Source organism: Callospermophilus lateralis, chromosome 10, assembly GCF_048772815.1.
Source record: "Callospermophilus lateralis isolate mCalLat2 chromosome 10, mCalLat2.hap1, whole genome shotgun sequence".
NCBI lineage: Eukaryota > Metazoa > Chordata > Mammalia > Rodentia > Sciuridae > Callospermophilus > Callospermophilus lateralis.
This window is the reverse complement of record NC_135314.1, coordinates 32,817,101-32,833,331: the sequence shown is the minus strand read 5'-3', so window position 1 is coordinate 32,833,331 and position 16,231 is coordinate 32,817,101.

Genomic DNA, 16,231 nt, shown 5'->3' with positions numbered 1-16,231 from the left:
CTCTCCTTTAAAACAGTTCTAATTTGGTTCTGTATTCTATTTTGCTTCTTTGACATGTTCTTAGCCTCGTAGTGTTTTTTTAATTCCGTTTTTAATTTAAATACTTTCTCATGATAAAAAATTTTGAACATGCTTAGAATTTGCTTGTGTGGGGGGTGGTATGTACGCATATTTGTCTATGTTGTGGTCAGGAAGACAGCAAGGTGAAAGATAAATGAGTTTTCAATTTGGAAATATTGATGTAGAATATTAACCTTGTAGGGAATCTTAAAAACACAATTTCACCAGTGAAGGAAACAGGCTAAAATAGGTAAGTAGCCTTCACATATATATGTTTCATAATTTATTACTAATCAAGTGGGTATTTACACCAGCCTCATTGTTCCTAACTCTGGGATCCTTTGAACTGCCTTAAACTTTCTGGGATTCAATATTTTTTTTCTTTAAGAAAGGAGGCCACACTATAATTTTTATGACCCTGCATAGGTAGGCAAATTGTGACATTCAAGTAAAAGGGTTCAAATTAATATTTCCTTTACCAGTTCTTTATCATGATTTTTAACATGTCCTTATTTAATGATTTGGATTTACTAACATGTCCTTATCATTAACTGCAACAATTGTAAAATTTATACTTGAAAGCAGCTATAGAACTTGTCCAAGGTGCAGCAATCTGAAGCAGTAAATTAAGCACTTAAATCCAGACAATTCTATGAGAAACTACAGTCCGTGTTTTTCTCATTATGTCATGCTACTGTGTTTCAGAGTCAGCCCCGCTTACAGGCGAATATGCAATTGGTGTAGGGAGTGTTGTAGACACGATGGGACTGTTCAGTGACCAATCCATTCATTCTTGCGATAAGTATTCTGTCAAGGGATCTTTGTGTTAGTAGATGTTAAGTATCATAAGTTATGTAAAGATATAAGACAAATATCCTGCCTCCAAGAAAGTTACCATCTAATAAATTTCACAGGATAGACTCCGGACCAAGAGCTGTCAGTCACAGGAATATCTTAGACCCGAGGCTGTCAAACTACAGCCCAGAGGTTAAATTCAGACTGCTGTCTGTTTTTCTTAAAAACGATATTTTTAAAGGGTTTATTGTCTATGGCTGTTTTTGTGTTGTAACAGCAGAATAAGTTAGCAGTCACTAGAGACCTTGTGGTCTAAAATATTTACTATCCAGCCTCATAGACGAACTCTGCTAATTCCTTTCCCAGATAATTTTTTGATCTAAATTAGTCACAAAAAATCTCATTTCTTTTATTAACTCAAGTAATATACGTCATTATATGACATCATTTTATATCTTATCTCTATACACATGGTTTGACAGGTAATTCAGTCCTCATGTTCAATAGCTACCTGAATATCACTTCTTTGATGATATAAATACAGGTTACTACCATAAAATATTTGGAAAAAAATGTAAATGTATAAATAAGCAGATAGCTTTGTCAATATTTAAATGTAATTATTTTTACATATGGTTATATATATATATATATATATATATATATATATATATATATATATACACATTTTTGTGGGGTTATGCTGGGATATGAATCCAGTGGTACTTTACCAATGAGCTACATTCACAGCCCTCTTATTTTTTACTTTGAAACAGGATCTTCCTAAGTATGCTCAGGATGGCCTCAAATTAGTGACCCTCCTACCTCAGTCCCTCAAGTCACTGGTATTAGAGGTGTGTGCTACCATGTCTGGCTATATACAAATATATCATCCAAATATCACATCCTACACTTCTATGTCTTTTGTTCTCTTGAAATGACCATATTACTCCACAAAAATAATTTTATTAATTATTATGCTACTCTGTCATGAGTTGCTTTTTATGTAATTATTAAGCAGCCTTAACCTAAAAATCAAAATCTGAAACACTTCTGTTTCAAGGCATTTTGGTAAAGGGATATTCAATGAAATCCTCAAGGCTGAGTGCTTTAAAAAGAAAAATTGTTTGTTTCATTTACATTTTGGCATGCTGAAAGTAGATCAGATGATCCTATATTTGGCCTCTGCTGAGGTCCTCATGATAGATGCCATGGCAATGGTGGAGTACAGAATAGATCCCATGACAAGACAGGAAGTCACAGACATTCAGGTGCCAGGCTTGCTCTTTTATAACAACTCACACATACATATTTCTTAAGAGAGCATTAATCCCTTCCAAGGGTGATGCTTTTATGACCAAGTTACCTTGCACTAGGCTCCATCTCTTAAAAACTCCACTCTCTTTAGACTGCTATGTTGGGGACCAAGTATTCATCACATGAATCTCCAGGGGATAAAATATATCCAAATCATATCAATACCTAGACCATATTTGAAGAATTTTGGTATACAACACTGCAAGATTATACGATACCTTTTAATGTTAATAATGTTAAAAGGTATCGTATAATGTACCATGTTTTAAAACAAAACTCTTTCATTCTGCAGCTTAAACAAAAAATTATTTTATAAAATTAAATATAAAACATAGATAAATATATGTATTATATTAAATGTTAGTATTAGTTGACTCTCACATTTTAAAACTATGACAAATATGTGCTTAACACATCTACAGATCATGGAAAGCAATGTACCCTGTGTTGAAGTACTTGGTATGAGAAGCAAAGAAAATGTGTCTCAGAGGCAGCCTCTGTGACTTCACATGGGGATTATATGCCATCCCTCCAATGCAAGACAAAAATTTCTGACAAACACTATTTTCCAATCTCTTCTCAACCACTTCAGTGAAAAAAAAAAATCGCTTTCAAACTTTCAAAGTCTCAGATTTAATTAAAAATAAAACAGAGCCGTTCCCTAGAGCTCAGAAGTGTCCATTATTGAACTTGAACATCAACAAAAATCTACCCAAAGAATCAAAATTAGGATATGAGACTCCTACTAGAAAAACAAAAGCTTAAAATTTCTACTATAAGTAAATTACTTGAGGAAGCTTTCTCTTATAGCTATTTATTTGAATCCACTACCACTTTCAGAAAGTATGAAAAAAATAAAATAAAAATAAAATTGGACAATAATTATGGTTCTTCTTATTTCTGATTCTTTAAGTTAACTCCTTGCCAATTTACTTGAGTTGCAAGTAATCTTTTGACAATGCAAAATCCTTGTTTTTCACATACACTTTCTACATTAGTACATAGATTTATAATAAATTTTATATATCCTCATTATTGAAATTATTTTCAAATATATATCTCAAATAACATCTCTCCATTTCAACACATATTTTTCAATCAACTTGAACATCTAATAGAGATCTCAAATTAAATATATAAAAAAAGAATGTTTTCCTGCAACTTTAGTATTCCTTGCCTCAGTATATTGACAACCACTGAGTAGTCAAATCCTAATTTTTGACACCAAATTTGACTTCCTTTTCCCCTTAAAAATCAAATATCAGAGATGTTTAACTTTCCACTAATGATTCACTTATCACTTTACATAGCAGAAAGTAGTTACCCTTGCCTAAAACTTGGGATATAGTGGCTGAGTTTTATCAGTGAAAAGTGAATAGAAGCTTTTTTTTTTGGTCTTGTTGTTGTTGCTGTTGTTTTTGCTTTTGGGGGCAATCTGATTAAAAACTGAATGTACCTTCTCTTACTTTTCATTATGAATCAGTCAGCACCTGAGAAACTATGTAAACCATATTCTGTCAAGGGAAACCCTTACAGACTGAGTTCCTGAATGACTCTGTGGAAAGCAAACACTCATTGGAAATTTATATATATATATATATATATATATATATATATATATATATATATAGAGAGAGAGAGAGAGAGAGAGAGAGAGAGAGGGAGGGGGGGTAAATAGTCACATTAGACTGATTGAAAGAAAAACAAAATTTTCCTTTCCCTATTCCATGGATATATTGGAAAAATCTTATTATAATAACCCATGCACTATACATCTTACACAACAGCAATTCTTCACAGTACGTTTCAAATCCAAGCACCTCTTTCTTGTATGTTTATAATAGCATTATTTGTAATTTCCAAAACCTGAAAACAACATGATAGTCCTTCATTAAGGAATGAATACACAAGGAGTCCATCCATATAATTGAACATTGTTCATCTTTGACCAAAAATGAGCTATGGAGCTATTAAACAATGAAGAAAAAGTCTTAAATTTATAATGTTGTGTAAAAGAAGCCGACCTGAAGAGACTACAGAATATATTATTCTAACTATATGTTATTCTGGAGAAGGCAAAACTATAGAGATAGTGAAAAATCAATGGCTGATAAAGATTTAGTGGAAGGAGGAAAGCAAAAAAAGTGAACAGAGAGGATTTTTAAGGCAGTGAAACCATTCTGCATGATACTATAATGGTGAATACTTTGATATGTATTTGTCAAAGTTCACAATACTAAGACTGAACCTTAATGCAAAATGTGGATTTTAGTAATTTATCAGTGTCAGTACATCAATTTCATCACATGTATAACACTAGGGCAAGAAGTTAATAATAAGAGAAAATGGGGGAAGGGGAAGAGAGATGGTGAGAGGGTACATGGAACTGTGTTACTTTCAGCTTAAATTTCTGCAACCTACAACTAAATCCATTGATTCAAACTATATACATATTATTTTCCCTTTATAAAAACAGATTTATTCTCAAATAGTGTCAATTTTGTTTTAACATACATATGATAGATTTTTCTATTATAAAGAAGAATGGAAGAATATGTTAAAATTCGTCTTCAACAGAATGTATTCATATTAAAAATAAGAAAAATTGGGGGCTAAAATTATTTTAATGTAAAATAAATTCAATGAATCACTGTATCTAAAATTACCCCAATTTAAAAAGAACTGTCCTATATTTTATTCTTATATATTAAAATTTCTGTTTATTTTCATTTCTGTGCTTGACTCTGAATTAGATCTTAAGTTTATGTGAGACCAAGAAAGTTAGCAGGTTGATAAATAGAAGTTACCTTCTATTCCTTCATGTTTATTTTATATATGATATTCATTTAGTTTTGTTTTGGTGTTTCTAATTGAAGAGCAAATTATCAAAGTGTGGTAATCTATTTGTTCCATCTAAATGAGTTCAATTCAGTCGTTTTAAAGCAGAGTAATCTTCTGTTAACCAGGAGTAGTATTAAAGATGTTCACACAGGATGACTCTGCAACGTGTACAGCCAGAGAAATGAGAAGTTGTGCTCCATTTGTGTGCAATGAGTTGAAATGCATTCTGCTGTCATGTATAACTAATTAGAACAAATAAAAAAAAAAAAACCAAACCAAAACAAAAAACCCTAAAGACTTCACCCAAAATTGTTAGAACTGACAAATTTAACAAGTTTGCAGGATATGAGATCTACACACACAAACACACACACACACACAAAAAACCTAGCAGCTTTTCTATACACTAAAAATGAAACTAGATGAAAAAGAAATGAAGAAAACAATATTTTTTGCAAAAGCTGTAAAAATTTAAAACACCTAGTAATTAATTTGATCAAGGAGTGAAAGAACTATGCGACTAAAATAAGGGAAAAAATCTTATATTCATGAACTGAAAGAATTAATATTGTTAAAGTGCTCATACTACTCAACATATTCAACAGACCAAATGCAATCCTTTCCAAAACCCAACAACATTCTTTAAACAAATAGGAAAAACAAGTTTGAAATTTATATAGAATATCAAAATATGATAAATAGCCAAATATTCCTAAGCAAAAAGACCAACTAGAAGCATTATATTACCTGACTTCAAAACATACTACAAAGTTAAAGTGACCAAACCAGTATAGTACTAAAGTAAAAACAGACACATAGACTAATGAAAGAGAATAAAAAAGCTGAAAGTAAATCTACACACTTACAACTAAATGATTTTTTACAAAGGTATTGAGGACATATACTGGGAAAGAACATTACCATCTTTAATTACTACTGGCAAAGTGGACATTCACATTCTGAAGAATGAAACTACAACCCTATCAGCCCATACAAAAATTAACTCAAAATGAATCAAAAACCCAAATGGAAGTTATTAAAATCTGAAGGACTAATGAAAGAAAATATAAGGGAAATGCTCCAGAACATTAGTCTAGGTCAGATTTTTTTTAGATATGACTCCAAATCACAGACAACAATAGCAAAAAATACCAAATAGAGTTACACTAAACTAAAAAACTCTGAGCAGCAAAGGAAACAATCAACAGGCTAGTTACAAAATAGGAGAAAATATTTACAAAATATCTGACAATTGTTTAGTATCCATAATATATCAGACTCTTCACTCAAAATAAAATAATAATAATAATCCAATTAAAGAAAGAGCAAATGATCTAAGAAGACATTTTTCAAAAATAGATATATAAATGGAGATCAAATATATTTTAAAATTGATAATTATTAGAGAAATGCAATCAAAACCACAATGAGATATCATCCAATCTCAGTGAAAATGGCCATCACCAAAAACTTAAAAATAAAATCAAAATAATAATGATGACAAATGGTGGCAATAATGCAGAGAAAAAGGAACTCTCATACACTGGAAATATAAATTAATAGTCATTTTGGGAAACAACATAGAGGGATCATTACAGAACTATGATATGATCCAGTAATCATACTTCTCGGTATGTATCCAAAGGAAAGCAAATCATTATGTCAAAGAGTTATCTCCACTCTCACAATATCCAAGGCATAAAATTTATATATATTGTCCATCAACAGATAAAGCGATAAAAATGTGCTATTTATGTGTACAATGGAATATTGTTCAGCCATAAAGAAGAATAAAACTGAGCCTTCCATCTATTAGTCCACAAGCCATCTTATTCCACCACTTAAGAATGTGTGGAGAATAATTTTCTGGTTTTGCAGAGTGCTTGTGGGAATTCAGGATTCTGCCAGTTTCTTACACAGCACTTAATCCAATCCTTCAATTTCAGCAGTGCCCCTCTTTTTTTGCCCCACTCTTTTACCAGCCATGAAAGGTATCTAAATGCATTTGATTTTGGAAGCTTTCCTCAATTCTGCAGCACAAATGGTTTTGTGTCTTGGCTTTTCCCAAGTGCCACTTCTACTTGCTGCTATCTTATTGAAATCTCTCATGTGCTACCTTGTTTTCCAATAGCGTACACACTCTTCCTTCTGAACGTATAATGTAAGATACGTCTCTTTGGGGGCGGGGATTTGAATAGTGAAGGGTAAATAATTGTTCAATTTATAATGCTAATAAAGATTTTCATGGAATATATTTAAATATATATTGCTGGGCATAGTGGTGCAAGCCTGTAATCCCAGCAATTTGGGAACCTGAGGCAGGAGAATTACCAGTTCAAAGCCAGCCTCATACCCGTGTTGTGGCTCAGTAGTAGAGCGCTCATCTAGCATGTGTGAGGAGCTTGGTTCTATCCTCAGCACCACATAAAAATAAATAAATAAAATAAAGGTATAAGGAAAAAAAAGCCAGCCTCAGCAATTTAGTGAGGCACTAAGCAACTCAGTGAGACCCTGTCTCTAAATAAAATACAAAATATGGTCTGGGGATGTGGCTCAGTGGTCAGGTGCTCCTGAGTTCAATCCCTGGTACATACATGTGTGTGTGTATATATACATACACACATATATGTAACTATTTGAATACATTACTTAAATATTCAATATTTAATATGTTTTGTGTACCTTTGTTTATCATATATATTTCTCTGTGAAGGAAATGATTATGTAATTCTGATACTTGCACCTTCCAAGAAATTATATTCCTAGTGCTTGGACCACAATAATTAGTGCTCAAAATGCATATTTTTCTTGCTGGATGTGAATAACTAGAAATATAATTTTAATAGTTCTCTAATGTAAAGCAAATATGGCTAAGAATGATTGCAGCTTATTGTTAAGAACTGTGAAGGGTCTTATATTTTCATCTATCTATAAACTAATAAATTAAACTGCGCAGTTAAGGGATACTGGAAGAAGACTCCAGGATGACAGACAAGGGACTCTATTTTTCACATGAAGCACAATCAGAGAATAAGCCTTTACACCAGTTCTACCAAACCCAATATCTAAAGAGCAACAGAGTGCCAGGTGATACTGCAAATTCAGCAAATGGTGTTTAAGAAGACATACTCTGAGCTAATCATAGTGGCTCACTATGTGGCACATTCCTGTAATCCCAGTGGCTGTGGAGGCTGAGGCAGGAGGATCACAAATTCAAAGTCAACCTCAGCAAAATCAAGGCACTAAGGAACTCAGTGAGACCCTGTCTCTAAATAAAATTAAAAATATTGGGCTGGGGATGTGGTTCAGTGGTGGAGTGCCCCTGAGTTCAATCCCCAGTACCCATTGTCAAAAAGAAGAAGAAGAAGAAGAAGAAGAAGGAGAAGGAGAAGGAGAAGAAAAAAGGAGGAAGAGGAGGAGGAGGAGAAGGAGGAGGAGGAGGAGGAGAGGAGACAAACTCTGAGTTTAGGAAACTCCAATAGTTTATTTTAGAAATCTTGCCTGAACTTTGTCCCAAAGACATTATCTCTACTATTCTGTCAAGAAACAAATCTGTTCTGTCTCAGAGACATAACTTTTATCTTCCAAGGATATTTATGAACATTCTTGAAAAAGTAAACTGTATCTATGCACAAAATGTTCAGGAAAGCAAAAATCCAAAAGAAAATTTTCTGTCAATACCTACTTGTACCCATAAACATTTTGATGCAGGCCCCTGATGCAGGACCAACAAACAACTGCTGTAGAGGGAAAATGAAGGAAGTTCTCGGAATACAAGATTAGAACGGTGATTCATTTAATACTGACTGAATTCCTACTAAGGACCTTACTCAGGATCAAAGTTCTGGTGATACAACAGTAAATAGAACAATATTTTTGCCTTCTTAAAATTCATATTCTACAAAGAAGAGGCCACAAAAATGTACAAATAACATGTTCAAAGGTAGTCCTCCAATCTGTGGATTCTGCACATGTAAAGTACCAACTAGAGATGGAAAATACAGAAAAACAAATTCCAGAAGTTCCAAAAAGCAAAATTCGCCACTCACCAAGCCCCATGCCAAATTCACACAAATGAAGTACTGTCCATAAGCCATCCATGGGCTGTGTGTGTGGACTACTGTGCATAGTAGTCCAATGAGAGGATAGATTTGGCGCTGAGATTGATTGCGTGATGCAGGTGAGCCTCACCCTCAAGCTCTGCCTAAGATATCACACAGCACCTGAGATGGGTGTACCTGTCAAGATGTCAGTCAATCTGCTGAACATGAGACATCAGGCAGCAAGACTCTACCCTTGAAACCTTACCTATGCCTTTGATGTCCCTATTATAAAATAAACCAAGGGGATTTAAGCTCTCTCCTTCTAGTGTGGTAGCAGGACTCTTAAGATCACAGAGCCATCCACCCTTGATTTAAAAATCACTTCTGTGTTGTGTGATTTTTCTCTGCCTTCTCCTTAGCTTAATGTTGCAGCCAGCACATTTAAACCCAGTTTGTCTCATCTGTGCTGGTTAAGTCACCCTGCTGTGGCCTGCCTCTGGCCAATCTACAGGTGCTCAGTCTCCCTCCAGTACTTGCTGTGTGAGCATTGTCCACCCCACACCTCACATCTCCTTATTTAAAAAAGAGAGAGAGAGAGAGACAGACAGACAGACAGACAGAGGGGGAGGGTGGGAATTTCTTAGTATTTATTTTTTAGTTTTCGGTGGACACAATATCTTTATTTTAGTTTTATGTGATGTTGAGGATGGAACCCAGTGCCCCACGCATGCATGGTAAACGTGCTACCGCTTGAGCCACATCCCCAGCCCCAACTTCTCCTTCTTCTAGGAGGTAGTTAGGCCTACAATAATGGTGTCTATTCCAAACGCGTACCCACGATTTCTTTCCTTGTCATTATTCCCTAAAAACAATACGATATAACAGATATTAACGTAGCATTTATAATATATTAGATATTATAAGTAACTTAAAATTATTTAAAAACCTAAAAGACGAGTAGGTTATAGACAAATATTAAGCTGTTTTATATAAAAAGACTGAAGCGTCCCTGAATTTTTGTATTCATAGAGGGTCCTGGAACCAATTCTCCATGGATTTGGAGGGATGAAGGTATTCATGTTAGATGATAATATTTATGAAAATAAGAACAGGATAAAGGGATATAAAGTAACAGATGGATGCTTATTTAGACTGGTTAGCCAGTAGTGAACTCTCTGATTAAAAAACCTAATATAACAAACATAGATCTATGTAGCTATCAGGAAGTAAAGCATTTATTCAGAGGAACTAGGCTTTGAGACCCAGAGAGTATGTTTGACAAATCTGAAGAATATAAGGAAGGTCTCTTCAGCTGCAACACAGTGAATAGAGGGGTTGGGATATAGTAAATAGTGATGTAAAGAAGTTGGAATGGGGACATCTGCAAAGCCTTATAAACCATAGTGAGAACTATGGATTTTGTGCCAATATAAAAAGCCAACAATCAGACATAAATTTTTAAAGAATTATGCTGAAACTAAGTTAAATGGTGAGAGGGCTGCAAACTAGAAAAATAGGAGTTGACTTCAATGACTGAGATGAGACATGATGGTGGTTTAGGCCACAGTGTCTACAGTGATTAAAGTCTTAAAATATACATTTAACATTGACCTGACAAGACTTTCTGGAAGAAAGAAAAATGGGGGTCAACTTGATTCCAGAAATTCTAATCAAATTAATTATGAACAGGAACAATCAGGCAGAAAGATTCTACATAATTACCTATTTTAATCACATTCTAATACCCTGTGACTATCTATTTCTGGAAAAAATATTTTTTCAATATTATTTTATTATGTTCAGTATTTTTGATGGCAATTACCTAAGTATTAGAAGAATCACAGCAAATTCTGATAAATGTAGTATTTTTACAATTCTAATTTTCATATCGAAATAAATACATATTTCAGAACATATATTTTCATACAAACTTTCTTTTTGATTCCATTAAAAGTAATACTCTGACAAATATCCATGCAGAACAAAATTTGAAAAACTAAATTTTCTTTACTTATAATTTTTTGAATATTATGCTGTTTTCAGAGATTGAAATATCATAAGACTTCTCAACTTAATTCCAATTTGTGTAGAAAATGTTTGTCCTAATAAAATATAAACTATAAAAATACTTTCCCACAAGCTGAAATATTTTACAGCAAGATTATGGAATTTCAAGGGCTCAGATAATTCTAAAATTAAATGAGTACTGCTCAGAAAATGCATACATTCTCACACTGAAATCGTTTTTTTTTTTTAATAAAAATAATCATCAGCTTTCCACAAATACATTGTAGCTCAGTTACCCTATGAATGTATAAAAACACCTGTCAGCTACAGCATCAATTTTGATTGGTGTACATCACTTCTGTATCAGTTCCGGTCTTCTGAGAAGCAAGAGCCAAGATAGGACAGATGTACAAGAGAATTATATCAGTGAAGGACAGAGAGAGCAAAAAATGGCAGGGAAAGACTGCACAGGGAAGTGCACATCTGACATGGATGAAAGTCAAGTGTTAAAGGAAAAGCACTGGGTACAAAGAGCCTCTCTGTCTAGAGTGCAGTTAGTTCTGAGAGAGTCTCATTTGACCAGTGTAGAGCCCCTGTTATGTCTTAGATGAGGTTGTTAACGTTTAGTTATGAGGTATCCCCTAAAAGCTCATGTGTGAGACAATGCAAGAATGTTCAGAGGTTCAAGGATTCCATTTTGAGAGATATAATCTAATCGGTTATTAATCCAGTGATATGGATTACCTGGGTAACTGGGAGCAGGTAGGGTATGACTGGGGACATGCACTTGGGGTTTATATTTTGTAATTGGTGAGCAGATCTCCTTCATTCTACTTTCTGGCTGTCACAAATGGAGCATCTTTCCTCTGCCAAACCATTCCACCATGATGTTCTTCATCTCCTCAGGCCCAAAGCAATGGAGTCAGCTGGCCATGGACTAAACCTCGGAAACACTTTTCTTCCTCTAAGCTGTTCCTGTCATGTACTTTGGTCACAGTAATGAAAAGCTAGCATAGCCCCCCAGCAAGGATTGCCCAATGGAGTGTGGTAGTGAACTGGACAAGAATTGTCTGCCTATAGTACAGCTGCCATTCTCAGACATTGGCTGGAAGCAGTTAGCGCAAAGCCCATGGTGAATCAACAAGTAATAAAATCTGTTTAAAACAACAGTCTTTTGACTACATGAGATACCATGCTTTAAAGAGTGATGAGTAATCAATCACAGGTTCTTCAGCTGCATGTGTTAAATGATCATCTTGAGGCATATTCTTCTGAAACAACTGTTTTGAAGAAATTTATAATTCCTTGCCAGATTTTTGTCTTCTGGTTCTCATGTGGATATTAGGCTCCTTATATTGGGTCATAAATGTTGAGATACATTTTGTACAACTTAATTCATCATAAAAACTTCCTTACTTGTGCATTGTAAAAATCCACTTTCATTTTCTTGATATTAAATGATAAAAAATGGTTTAGTACAAAAAAATACTAAGAATTAAAATTAATTGTTACAGATTCATACATTTGTAGTAAGAGCAACTAGATTATTCTCTGAATTGATGATAACATAACCACTCAGTTTCTTTTAATGCTATCATGGCAAAGGCTGGAAGTACCTGGTGAATAGCTCACAAACCTATCTCAACTTACTTTAGTCCAATAATTAATAATAATGCACTGTTTTAAAATGAACAATTCAGAAAAAGTCCTCCTTTAGGAAAAACCCTAAAGGGCAGTACAATGAAGCAACAGGCATAAGGCAAGATTGGCAAACTGATGCTATAAAAGCCAGTTGTTTCTGGACATGGAGTTCACATACCCAAAAAAAAAGTGAATTTCCTTCCCTATGTTTCAGTTTTACATGTAAAATAATAATAATAGCAACAGCAAGCAAGACTGTTGTGATATAGCTTAGTGTTAGAGCACTGGCCTAATATGCACAAAACCCTGGGTTTGATCCCGAGCAACATGAAAAAAAAGATAATTTCCCTGACATTAATGTATGGCTTTAGAGAACATTAATAAATAGATCTTATGGTCTATTGTGTCAGGAGTTTTTGAGAAGAATTGGAAAGATTGCATTTATGGAACTGAGACATGCTTGGATTTATATATTGCTAAACATGAAATATCCTTTATTTCTCTTTCTGATAAAATTGCTAATGCACGCAAAAGAAGTTATTAGCATCATTAAGTAGAGTAAAGCTGAACATAGTATAATTGCCTCTGAGAAATCTAAAGCAATAGTAATAGAGAAGTGTCTTTCATTCAACAAATAATTTTTAATCAAACTTTGAGAATACTTGATCACTATGCAAGATTCTAAAAATTATATCCTATAAAGATTTCATGTCTCCTAGTGGGTAGTAATATTCTTTTCAAGGCCTATAGCAAAATCTACTTTAGTGAACTTTCTCAGGATAATGCAATGAAATATCATATGGATGGTTCAGCTTGAATGATAATTCCTCAGCAGATAGCCTCAGAAGCCAGCCCTTCACATAACTATGCATCTTTTGTCCAGCCTCATGCTCCAATGCTTTTCAAATGTCTTGCACTACTGGCTCTCTGAATTTAACTGTTGTATCTCTAGAGTTAAGAAAATTCACAAAGGACATGACTTTTTGCATAATATTACTTGTTCTTTAAACCAACTCAAACAAAACTTTGCCCCCTAGGTTCTCATCAAGCAAGTATTTTTGTTGTCATTAGCACATCGATGGTACAACTCTCCAGGGGTGAGAATGAAAGCAAGAGCTCCTTATACTTCATTTACCATGTGCCTGGTACTGTCTTAAATACCTTTCTCATCTCACTATTTTGAAAACTTTTTATGCAAGTAAACTGTAGCTGAAGAAGAGGAAGTGATTTAGAAGAGGTCATGAATCAGTGAGCTGCAGAGCAGAGGAATCCAGTTCTGACTTTAAATTTCTACTTTCAACACCAGCCAGCCACTAGCCACCCTCATGCTTGCTCATTTGTCTGTAGCCATTAAAAGTATTCTCTCAAAACACTAAAGAAGAAAATTTTTATTTTAATTTTTTTTGAAATGGTGATTTGTATTCTTATGGGGGACAGATTATGTCACTGAGGAAAAAAAAATTGAATTGAAAGTCTGGATTTAAGAGATAACTAAAACAGCCATTATCCAGTTAGAGTGCATTACCTAGGCTGTCTAACTATTAACTAGAGAATAACATAGACACACTAACTGATGAAATCTTACATATGCCCAGAATTCTTTCTCAAAATTAAATGTTCACTTGGTCCATTTGGTATTGCTGTAATAAAATGCCACACAAGAGGGAATTCATACAGGACAGAAACTTTATTTCTCACAGTTCTAGAGTCTGATAAGTGCAAGATGAAATGGTTAGAAGATTTGATGTCTGGTGAGGGTTGCTGTCTGCTTTCAAGAAACAACCTTGATGCTGATCCTCTGAGGGAAGAATGCTGTGGCCACACACAAGAAGGTAGTGGTCAAGCTATCCAAAACTATAAAGAGCCATTTTTATAAGGATATTAATTTTATTCATGTGGGTATATTACTAAGATTTCTGTCCTCTGACCAAAAGACCCAACAAGAACAGCTTTGAGGAGGAAAAGTTTATTTTGCCTCACAATTTTAGAATTTCAGTCAGTTGTCAGCCAAATCCATAGCTCTGGGCCTGGGTAAAGTAAAACATCATGGTGGAAGGATGTGGCAGAGGAAAGCAGCACAGGACATGGCAATCAGGAGGCAGACAGAGCTCCATTCCCCAGAGAAAATATAAACTCTCAAGGAATACTCCTAGTGACCTACTGCCTCCAGACATACCCTACCTGCCTAAAGTTACCTGCCTATAATTTGAAAGAACTACTATACAATGAAAATAATGTTAAGAAACAATGCTAATGCTAACCTTATATGTAAATATAAAGGCAAATATAATGGTAATAACAGATTGGGACTTTAAGAAATGGTTAGGTCATGAGAGCATCTTGCCTTGTTATGATTTGGATATACTATATTCAGTTTTGTTCTACTTAATGATGCAAATAACTGCTTTTGCATGCATTATCAATTTTATCAGAAAGAGAAATGAAAGGTATTTTATGTTTTAGCAAGATATAAACTGAAAAATGTCTCACTTCCAAATTATTAATCCATCAAGTGGATTAATCCACTAGTTAGGTTGGGGCTTTCATAATCTGTATGTTCTTTGACCATTCCTATATTATCTCATATATGAGCTTTTGGGGGATACCTCACATCCAAACCATAACAAGGCAAGATGCTCTCATAACCAAACCATTTTTTAAAGTTCCATCCTTTTATTGTCATAATATTGGCCTTCATGTTTACTTATAAGGTTAGCACTAGCGTTGTTTCTCAATATTATTTTCATTGTATCTTTTCACAGAAATCTTTTTTTTTTATTTTTACTCCTCGTTCCCCTCCATTTCCTTGGGATTAAATACCAAGAAACAAGAATTTACTCAGTGGAGTTAAGCTATGGAGGGCTGAAAAACATTGTGATAAGAATTTTTCTTTCTTTCTTTCTTTCCCCAGCCAATTGTTTGTCCCTTTGGAAATGATAGCACCATCACCACTATAGGGCCAATTAATGCTGTTTGGGTAGAGAATCAATGAACCCTTGTCACTGATGCTGGCTCATCCTGTTCTCTATGACAGCAATTGCTCTGGTGTACTTTCTCCACCACCCCCTACAAATCCTAGACCAACTATTTGTACAGTGTTGTTGAAGAGCACTAGCATATTGGAACATGATCCTCATCATTGAACTCGCAAGAGGTGGAAGAGAGTCACACAAGTTGCTGGTCATCCTTTAGGATTTCAATCCATTTTCCCAAATTTCAATTTGCCACTTCTACTTCATATCTCTATCTCTTTTCTTATTGTTATTCCTTCTGATTCCAGTCCAAACACAAGAAGCAAGAATAAGAGCCTAAATTCATTTGCTAAACCACCTCCCACAGTGGTTAAGGTCCAATACCTATAATTATTTTTGCATTAGATATTACTTACTTGGTTTTCTTGTCTCTGCTAGGACCCTGCTTAATAAGATTATAATTATTTTAGATTTTATAAATTTAAATCTATTCACACAAATATGAATACACTTTATCAGTTCTCCTTTCCTTTCCTTTTAAAATAAAACAATTAC